The sequence below is a fragment of the Herpailurus yagouaroundi genome, unplaced genomic scaffold (genome assembly GCF_014898765.1).
Source record: "Herpailurus yagouaroundi ecotype Mexico unplaced genomic scaffold, PumYag 188, whole genome shotgun sequence".
NCBI classification, from domain to species: Eukaryota; Metazoa; Chordata; class Mammalia; order Carnivora; family Felidae; genus Herpailurus; species Herpailurus yagouaroundi.
In genome coordinates, this window is record NW_024412419.1 from 1,357,640 (window position 1) to 1,368,576 (window position 10,937).

At 50.0% G+C, this 10,937-nt stretch overlaps 1 protein-coding gene across 1 annotated transcript in view; it reads right to left on the reverse strand.

Moving 5' to 3' along the window:
- MYT1L (myelin transcription factor 1 like) overlaps nt 1-10,937 on the reverse strand; it is a 442,535-nt gene that overhangs the window by 299,009 nt on the left and 132,589 nt on the right. The window contains exon 3 of the mRNA XM_040496904.1: nt 6,927-7,062. The gene's annotated coding sequence lies outside the window, so the exon portion shown is untranslated. The remainder of the gene's footprint in view (nt 1-6,926; nt 7,063-10,937) is intronic.

Here is a 10,937-nt window from a genome sequence, read left to right on the forward strand (position 1 = left end):
GCCTTCATTCCTCCCTCCCTCCCTGCACTTCAGCTACTTTAGATCTTTTAAAGAAACTCCTGAGGTACCACTTTCCAGCACCATCAGTGTTCGTCTCTTCTAGTCGAACTGTGCTGACTTGATGCCCGCTGCCCGGGTGAAGGAGGCTTGGTCGGTGTGGAATGAAGAGTGTGGACATCACGGCGTCCCTCCGCGGCTTCCCCGTTGGCCTGTGTGGGTCCACGCTCCCCAAGCTCCCCAGCACCCGACTTCCAGTAGCTGAGGGCCCACGATGTGTGTGTTTTCTGCTCTGTCTGGAGTCCCGCAGTGGAGACCCGCTTGCGGTCCCTTCTGCCTTCCATGTGAGAATGAGCGAAGAGAAGTCCGGTGGCCATGAAAGTCTGACATTTTGCTTAGGATTCCAGAGCACGTGACAAGAGAGAGAAGGTATCGCCAGATGACACATGGACTTTTCAGGACCGCGTGCGCACTGTGTCTCGAAAGGAAGGAGCCCTGTATCCTGGGCTCCCCTGTCCGCAAATCACCTTGGGAGCATCCTGGTACAATAAGGTTTCCTTTAATTAACCGAGTGAGTGCAGCGTGAGGGGGGAGCACCCTCCCTCAGAGTTCACAGGCGGCCCTGCAGGTGCGAGGAATAAACGTTCACCTCGTGCCCTCGTGGACCACACTAGACACACTGCCAAGGGGGTGCGTGAACCATGCACACAGACACACCCCACACGTGCTCTGCCCCTCACGTGTGCACACGGACACAGATACACATGCACACGTTTTCTCTGAACCATTTGAAAGTAGGCTGCCAGCATTGCGGCCACTCACACCTAGACCCTCAACACGTGTCCCTCAGGGAAAAACATCCACGTTCTCCTCCGTAACCTCAGTGTAATGTTAACAAGGAAGGGAGTTAATACCGTTCCAGCCATATCCTAAAACGCACGGTTCCTTTCACGTCTCCCTCAGTTATCCATAAAGGTTCTTTGTAGATCTTTTAGTGTCTAAAACGTAGCTGAGGCATCAAATCACTTTCCCTTCATTATCCAAAGGATGTCTTCTCTGATAGATGCTACTTTTTCCATTTGTTCTCATCCATGGTTATTTCCTGAATGTTACTTTAGGGGATATTCTCTTTTAACAATTTTGAAATTTTAGACTTTAGATTATAATTTCTACTACCGAGTAAGTGAATAAGTAACGATCTAGATTTTTTGTAAGGCAAATTTTAACGGAGAAGATTTTAGGGGAGGAGCTTGGGAGAGGAGGTGAGTCAGGGCACAGGGACCGCCAACCAGGGGGCCGGAGGGGGCCTGCCCTCCGTCCTGTTTCCCGCCTCGGGTCCCCGCCGTCCCCTCCGCCCATCCCTTCCCTTCCCGTGTCTCCTTCCTTCACTCACACGGTGCAAACATAAATGCAAAAGGAAGAAACAAATGAAGTAAAAACAAAACAGAAAACTCCGTCCTCAGACCCGCCTGTTTACGTACAGTAATGACTCACGTGAACATTCCTGTTCTGTCGCCTACCCTCCTAGAACTTTTATGCAAATACCAGCAAGTGTTTGTATGTGTGTTCATATTTCTGCTTCTTTTCCGCTCCTTGGTTTTTTATTTGTACGTCAGTTTGTAGAGGGCCTTCCTTCCTTTCTACCCGGCTGCACGGGAAGCAAAGACCCTCTGATCTGAGTGGGGGAGCACACGGCACGGATGTAAATCAGACTGTTTGTGCCTTAATCTTTAGGACAAAGCACCTGTGTCGGCTCCTTATGAGCAGTGACGGCAGTAAGTGTGGTTTGCGGAGCTCGGGCTGCGAGCCGGCCCCGGGCGTCACAGGCGGTGCTGGATGCCGTCATCGGCAGCCCCAGCCGTGGCAAGCCATCCACCTGTGTCACAGGTGATGACACTGTGGCTCTGGCATCTGAGTGGACGCCCCGTGCTCTGCAGTCACGCCTCCAGGGGTCAGTCACCACCTCCTTGGTTTGCCCCCACGCCCCGTGGCCCTCACAGACACCTGCCCCTTCGTCCCAACCAGCCCTGCCCTGGCTGAGACCCTCGACGACCCCGGACGCCCGACGGTCCCCTTCCAGCCTCACTCCTAACCCACCCTTCACGCACCTTCGTCAGGGGAAGGCCAGACACGTCTCCCCTTAAACTCAACCCGCAGTCCCCACGGTCCACAGCGCGTAACCTGAACTCACAGAGTCCAAACCCTCTCCCCCTTCGCCTCCCTCACCCAGACCACTGGGTCTGAGGCTGGTGCCAAGCGTAAAATACCCCGTCTCCCAGAAAAGTGGGTCGGCAGCCTCCGAGTATGGCCCCGGGCGTTAATTCTCCAGGACCCTGTTCTCCAGGACACTTCGAGTCACCCGCTTTGGGGCTGGATTTTCTGCATTATGAGCCACCGTTTTATACACGCCATTCTTCCAGACCTTTTCACGGGGTGTGGTTAGGTTTTGTTACCTTTTGGTGTATGTGCACCCCTGTCCACTGAAGGGTTAAACGTGAACAACTTGGTGGCAGAGTTCTAGAATCCATGTTTCGCATCGGTAATGTCTGGCGTGTTGTAGCTGACTCAAAAATGTGTTGCACAAACGCGCAAAATCACACATGGATGGGAATGAATGATATTTATAATAATTGATTTGACAATTCATTTTATTAAGGAAATAGGCATCTATTTCCTGGAAATGTGAGTCGACTCTCCTCCCTTCACCTGTGCCTGTGACAAACAGAGGACTGGAAGCCTCAGAAAGCAGAGGGCCACAGCTTAGCGGGACAGCGTCTCTGGACTTATGACCAGGCCCTTCGCGGGACGGTGTGGGCCAGGCAAAGCAAGGGGAGCCCGCGCCGGCTGAGGCTGCACATAAGCAGGGGGTTTGCTGGGAAAGGTCAAGGACGCGCCATATTTCCTTCAGAGTAGGGCTCCGTGCACATGGCTGGAAAGTCCGCGAAGAATGACTCAAGGGGAAAAGTCAACTCTCCTGCCACCTTTGTGTCCCAGCCAAAAAAAAAAAAAAAAAAGTGTGCATGTGTGTGTACATGTGTGTACGTGTGTACGTGTGTACGTGTGTGTGTGCTCTTCATACTTTTGTTACATAAACGTCGGGACACAACACAGAGTCTGTACCCACTTGTCACACGCACTGACATGCACGAGGGGCTGTTCCACACCCGCTCCGTCTGTATCACAAACACGTAATAACGCGTCTTCACACAGCACGAGAACCCACTCGTTCACAGACAAGACCAGCGTGGAGCCCGATGCACGGCCAGCGTGTGCGAAGAGCTGGGGTATGCAGACACGTCCCTGCGTCAGGACACCCACGCGCTCGGAATAACAAGCTGACGCCAAAGAACTCTGGGTACAAGACGCCAGGGTGGAGAGGGAAGCCCCTGCCACGTTTCTGGATTTTTCCTGGCCTTGCTGCCTGCCAACAGCTCTCCCTCTACCAGAGCTCCTTCCAAGAAGTCAGGGAGCCTGGGTCTAGCTGAGCCCTTGCTAATGCTCACCCCCAGGCCCCACAACCAGGGGTCCAGTTGGTGGTGCTGCTCCTCAGGGAGTCACAATCTGGAAGGGAATCAGGGTACATCTGTCCGAAATGTAAAGGCAGCCCACTGCCCACTTCACAAGAAGTACAGATACTTTACATACTAAAACACCTTCTGTTTCAAGGACGAAATGCAGTGATTTATATCTCATTTAATCCTTGTGATGGTCCTGCTAAGAAGAAACTACGCATTATGCCCATTTTACTGGTGGGGAAACGGAGGCTCAGATTCCCAGAGTTAAGTACGTCCTCCAGAGTTACAGAGATAGTGTGCTAGGCTTAGGATTTGTTTCCTGCTCTGGTTGCCTCCAACTTTTTACCCAAATTTCTGCCCAACACTGATGACATGTGAGACCAGCAGACCTCTGTTTGCTTAACTACTTAGGGTGAATCTGCTATAACATGTCTGTGACTGGTGTTTCTGCCAGTTTTCTACCACACATTGTGTCCTGTTCTGATCTATTCTGAAATAATTTATGAATTGTCAAAGTGCTGCCGTAAAGATACCTGCATTCTGGCAAATCGTTTCAGTGGGAAAAAATCAATTAATGTTCTGCATTTTACTTAAATGATTTATACTACTAATTCATATCCCAAATAAGGTAAGTTTGAGACACTCATAAAACAGCCCTTTAAAAACATAATCTATGGCATCATTAAAGTCTTTCTTGAGATTAATCCCTTCATCAAGTTTCTGATGTCAAATCTATGGCAATTTAAAATAATTCTCTTTTGTATTCGGTATTTTATTCCGTGTTCTCTGTATTTTTGGTTTGGAGTTATGGTGTATTTCAGAAGACAGACTGGATGGATACATTTTCCCAAATTGTGCGGTTTGCTCTGCCCTGTAGCCCAGCCCCTACACTGTGGTGAGGGTTGTACGTAACGGAAATTTGTATAGAATAAAAGCATCACCGGGTCCCCGACGGATTCTCTCCTCTGGCGCTGAGGTTTGACACATCACTCCCTGCGTGTCTAAGTCGGACACCGGTGATTTTACATCCCGCCCAATTTTCAGGACGTAAAGGTATTTCTGGGTGGTCGCGTTGATGTAGGCCTGAAGATACCAGAAACGTTTTCTCCTCCAAATCTTTCAGGCGTCGTGTTCTGCCCTGACTTCTCCAGACAGAGCTGCCTGCTGTCCTTGGCCCTCTGGCACCTTCTGTCCCAGCTTGACCCTGACTACTTGGCTCGCACGGTGGCAACGTGCTCATCTGTGGAACAACGTGCTGGCGGAGCCTGATTTTTGACACTGTTGTGTGAGTTTGCGAGTGACGAAATTTTAAAAGAGAGCAAGAGTCATGTTCTGGTTTCCAAAAATGATTACTCAGGACATCTCAATTCACGTAGTCACTACAGATTGGCAAACTACCATCTGAGGGCCAGATTCCCTTGCTGCTGATTTTGTGAACGAAGTTTTACAGGGACACGGCCACGCCCGTGTGTTCACGGATGGCCTGTGGCGGTTGTCCCACCACAATGCTTGTGCTGTACTTGCTCTGGGGACCGTGTGGCCCTCAAAGCCTGAGATGTTTGCCGTCAGGACCTCTGCAGAAAGAATTTGTGCGCCCCCGTCTATGCAATACGATGGTTTCTACGTTTTCACGTAATAGATGATCATGTGAAGATTTATGCTTTGTTTCTGGAAGCTATTGGCGTTAGTGTTTCCATTTTGGAATGCTGCACCGTTTATTTCAATGTACCGCTTTATTTCATCACCCAGGGACTCAAGTACTTATGACACACACATAGCAAATACACACTGATGAGCCCCTCAAGGCCAGACATTAATCTTTAAAGGACAAGAGAGCGGAGAAGAAACATCCAGGAGCCGCAGAGGGTAATGCGAGCGTCACTTTTGCTGTGCACAACTCTTTCACGACGGCTTCGTGCGTGTTATCGCCAAAGCTCTGCAGGCGGGAGATGTTGACATTTAGAGAAGACTGAATGAGATTACGTACGCGAAACGCTCCGCTGTGAATCGCGGGAGTGCTGGGTGCGCTCCTGCTGTTATCACTTCTACCCGATTGGCCTGGAGGCCCCTGGGGACTGTCGGCGGCCACACTCACCTTGCCCCCCAGACCACCAACCCCAGGGCCTGCTGGAACCCCGGAGTCTCCCCATCTGCTCTGAATAAGCCCGACCGCCCACCTGGAAAGCGTGCACCTCTCTCTCAGTGCCCAACGGCCTTCCTCGACTGAGAAGCCCACTCAAAGCCAAGAGCGTTGAATGTCAAGATGGACTTCGCTCTGGAAACCAGCCGGCCCCTTTTTGTGTCACTTCGCAAACTCGTGGGGAGGTTGGTATGGGAACGCTTTATAGGACGCAAATTCGTGGGGAGGTTGGCCGTAGAGGACATGCGTTGATGATCGTCACGTAAGTGTGAACCCTTAACCCCGAGCCAGAGATGCCAATTCAGCGAATCCGCATTTAAAGATTAGACCCGCACAAAACATTCCATGAAACATTCTTCAACTTATGAGTAAAACTCGGCGGGACTGGACAAAACAGGGTTATGGATACGAAACACCTAGGCTTCAGAGCCCGTAACTGACTTTGAAGTCAGCAGGACTTTAACGTTCAGTGTGAGTAGGTTTTTTAAAAGTCCGGGGAAGTGACGATTAACCAACCAGTGGGTGCGGTGGGCTCTTCAGGGAGAGCGAACAGGGGGCAGCCGAGAAGACGGAACAACCGAGACCCGTGAAGGCGGCAGCTCCCGCTGGGCGGCACACGGACGCATCCCTGCAGCACATGAACCTTAAAAGGCCGGAGTTTCCCCCATAGAGCAACCCAAGAGAGTACCTTCCCCCCAGAAGCTTCGTACTCTCCTCCAGCAAAGTCACATGCGCAACACGGACTGGCGAGGGTGGGTACTGAGAAGGTAACACCGGAGCTTTTGACGTCAGCTCCAGGCACACGTTACGGTCATGCCGGCCCCCGGCTTGCACGAGATTCCCGAGGAGAACCTGCTGCCCCAGGCAGCACCCCCTTCCCGCGGGCCAGCCCCCACCCCCAGCTCTCCACACCGCAACTGAGGAACTTTGCAAACCAGTGCTGCAGCGACTGCGGAATTTCTGGCAACATTCAAAGTGGAGCGTTTCCCTTTGAGGGTCCCAGTCCCACTTCGTCCCCGCTAGCAATCCCCAGGACCCTCCCAGCACCCAGAAGGACGCACAGCCCGTGCCACCCTATACAGTTTTAGTGGCAAGAACAACAAATGCATCATCTAATTTAACTGCAGACGGCTCTTTTCAGCATGAATGGTCTGCTTGGAGGTGATGCACAACGGGACTTCTAACAGCCCCCCCGGCCCCCCGAGGCCAGGAAGCACCAGCCAGCCGGGAAGAGTAGTGATTCGGGGCGGCGGTCGGGGAGGACGCTCACGCACCTGCCCCAGAGCTGCCGCGGCGGGTACCTGCACTGTCGCCCGGGGCGCTCCTTGGATCCGGTCGGCTCCCCCGCAAGGTCAGAGCTCCAGATGTCCCGTCCAGGTGACTTCACCAGGTCTCCTTCGGGTTCATTTTCTAAAGGACAGAACAACACAAGGGCATCACTGACAGGAGAGAGGAGGGGCCGACGGCCGCCTCTCCTTCGTGCCGCCCCCCTCACCGCCGAGCACCCCACTTTGAGTACGGAGCTGCTCGCGAGGAGACACCGGTCCATTGTGCCAGCGGCACTGATTGCAAAGGCCGTGCCGGCCGAGCAGAAAATGCTTCTACACGTCTAGTGAGGCCACTTTGAAATCCAAGGTTTTTAACAGTTTTAAATACAACTCTAGGTTTGGAGGCAAAAGTAAGTGCACTTAATATTTAGATTGACCAGTTACCAGCCAATTTGTAAGATTACTGCCTTTTTAACACTTTGGTGCAATTAAGAAGCAATTTAATAGGCGAGAACTGTTTTGGATGTGTAACTATTTCTTGGAAATAATGGGACTCATTCATAATGAAACATAGTCTGTTGATGACGAGGACTCTTCCAGATGTCACCTCGATTTTATTTTAGGGGAAGAACCACAAAAGAGATCGTCTGCATTCATGCAAAATTTGAATTTGTGAACTCTCCGTCCGGGTTTTCTGCAATATGGTCTCAGGATTGGGAACTCTCGACCATTCTAATTGGCAAAGAAAATACCCAGATCATTTCAAGTATACTGTAAAGAGAGAATTAATTTTGTTGAAGAGAAGACGGACAGAATATCGGAAAGTGGAGAGGGCGAGGTGTCTCAGATTTAAAGCTATTGTTTCTGGTGCAAACCTCTAAATTCAGAGAAGCTCATTAAATCGAGTCTGTGGCAATAACAGAGAAGTGTTAATGGGCATCAGCGAAGTGTGTCAGGCAAATGAGGAGACCCCGAGGGTTCCACACTGCTCACCATCAGCTATTTTCTGCAGCGTTACCGTAAATCCTCAAAAACATCCTGTATTTCACTTCCTGTGTGTTACCTCACAATAAAGGAAATATTCAGGGTGCTTGGCGAGTGGGATTTAAAACAAGCGCACACACAACTTCCTGTGAAATTCACAGGCAGCCTATAAAATGCGGCCATAACAAATGCTTATTTTCCCTCATAAGAATTGACCAAAACAAACGCATAAAGAACAGAATAATTTGGAAATGTGCACCTGGGGCTAGAAGGATGTGAAAATTACCCGGGAAAGTCAAGTTTGAAAGATAAAATGAGAGTTAGTATATTTTTCTATGTATCGAAGTCTAGAATCATTAGTTTGGAGTTACTGTGGAACATTTTTAAATGTATTAACCTTTTAGTACACGTTACGATTTGGGGTTTTATTTAGAGCCGTCTATAGCCGTCTATACTGGAGAATCTTTGAGGGGAGTCGTGTGTTTTGTGGTCTTTTCCTGACTGCCCGTACTCAAAACACAGCCAGATACACGTGCACACACACACACACTCATGCCCACGTAATATACATGCAGAAGATTCTTGTCAACACAGGCTGTTGCTTTTTTAAAAAAATTTTTTTAAATGCTTATTTATTTTTGAGAGACAGAAAGACAGAGCGCAAGCAGGGGAGGGGCAGAGAGAGAGAGGGAGACACAGAATCCAAAGCAGGCGCCAGGCTCCGAGCCATCAGCACAGAGCCCGACGCGGGGCTCGAACTCACGAGCTGTGAGATAATGACCTGAGTGGAAGTCGGAAGCTCAACTGACTGAGCCCCTGAGGTGCCCCCAAACTGTTCTTTTATTTACAGTATGATCTGTAAACCTAATTTTTATGTGACCGAGGCAAGTTCCCCCTGAACCTCCGCACACCAGACACACCCCCTTCTGACCATCTGGATTCAGACGGGAGCCTCCATCCGGGACGTAAGCAGTGTCTTCTGCACTCTGATCTCTACTGCCCAGCACTCAGAGCCCTCACCCTTGCAGGACAAGGTGTGAGCCCACACGAGGCGCTCTGTGTCAGGACACCGGGGGCTGCTGAAGACAGATGTGTGCTTAGCCGATATTTACTGCGATTCAGCCCCTGCTATTTTGACTTTCTGAAACCCATGCCTGCCCTTCCCAGCAGATCCTCGTAGGGGGGTTACGCAGAAGCTTGATATGATTGGTGTTGAAATCCTATCACAATTGTTTAAAATTACAATAATTGGGGCGCCTGGGTGGCTCAGTTGGTCAAGCATCTGACTGTGGCTCAGGTCATAATCTCATGGTTTGTGGGTTCAAGCCCCGCATCGGGCTCCGTGTCATGCACAAAGTCCGCTTCTGATCCTGTCTCCCTCTCTCTCTGCCCCTCCCCTGCTCACGTGGTCTCTCTTTCTCACTCTCAAAAATAAATAAAACATTTATAAAAACTATATAATGATTATTTTCATGGAATACTAGTGAATATATAGACTGTCATGTTTATGCATTATTTCTAGGTAGGCAAGAGCCATCCTAGCTAATACTGGTGTGAACGTTTTGGGTTCACTGAACTCTGAAGTTCAGGTTCCTCTCAGACAATGGTAGGGCGGGGCTAAGAATGTCTTTGCTTTATCCCCCAATACCAAACACTTGGCTTCCCCCACCTTGCTATGGCACTGGATGTGAACTTCTGGCCGGTGAACCGTTTGCATAAGAAGCGTGTCATTCCCGTTTTGTGCACACGCTACCTTTGTTTACAGAATGGGTTAGGGTTAGGGTTAGTCTACACCTTGGAGTGTCCACTAAGTGGCACCAGGAATCGCCCTACAAGTGCCCTTCTGCACCGAAGTACTTCTCTGCAGGAGGCCCTGACTTGAACAGGTCTGCCCTTGTGCCCCTCCCCCCACTGCACCTGCCCCTCCCCCCCTTGTGTACCTGTCCCCTCCTCCTGCACCCACCCCTCCCCGTCTCTGTGCACCTGTCCCTCCCCCGAGACTTCCCCAGCAGCGTGCCAGCCCATTGGGTTTGGATGTCCTGTCCCTGCATCAGTGCTTTCCTGAGGTTTCTTAATGTCAAAGAGACCTTCTGATTAACTCAGTTGTGTCTAAATGACACATGCAGGTGTCTCTTTGGCAATCTGAGTCACTGTTACAGGATTATGTACCAGTGGAAATGTCTCTTGCCTTTTCTTCTCCCTAAAATTTCTACATGAGATTGGTTAAAAAATGAGGGACGTGTTTTGACAGACCTCCTCCTCAGACTTACAACACTGCACAATAGGAACCAGACAATTCCTCAGAAGGCAGTTAGGAGTAAATCCTTCTCAGTGAACACACACAGAGGCTCGGGTGAGTCTCCAGGGATGAATCCAAGGGCCCATGACCTGGTTTTGTTTGCTCGCCCAGACCCACACTCAATACTCTCTGAAGGAAAGCCTCCCCTTAAAAGGTCTTCTGTGTACTCATAAGATCACGGCACGGCTGTGGCCCCGGTCGGGTTGGCACTGTCCCCACGTACCCTCTCCACGGCCTCGAGGCTGCTGATTTTCCACTTGGTCCTCTGCCTCCTCCACACCTGCTAGGGCATCAGAACCCACTACTGGGTCGAGATGAATCAATTGTTTGTACGCGGTGGGTTCTCCATCAGTCTTTCCTGCTTGACTAGAGGAATTATGTTCCTCTTTGTGCCAAATTAAAGATATTTTAGTAAATCCACTCCCTTGCTGGTGTTCTTTGTTTTAGAATATGCTCAGCTTCTAGCTCGCCATAAAATTTAGACCATGTCCACTTGTGGTTTTTCAGAGAAAAGAAAAGATCATTTTCGGGAGATACAGGTGATAAGGAAGACAAGGAAAGAAGAGAAGGTTTATGAGAAAATAGGCAAGCGAGTGAGGATCCATCACGATGAAATGATAGGAAAGCAGGAGAACGTGTGCAGAGTTTGAAATCATCTTCTTTCCATTTTTTTTTAAATTTTTTTTTCCAACGTTTATTTATTTTTAGGACAGAGAGAGACAGAGCATGAACGG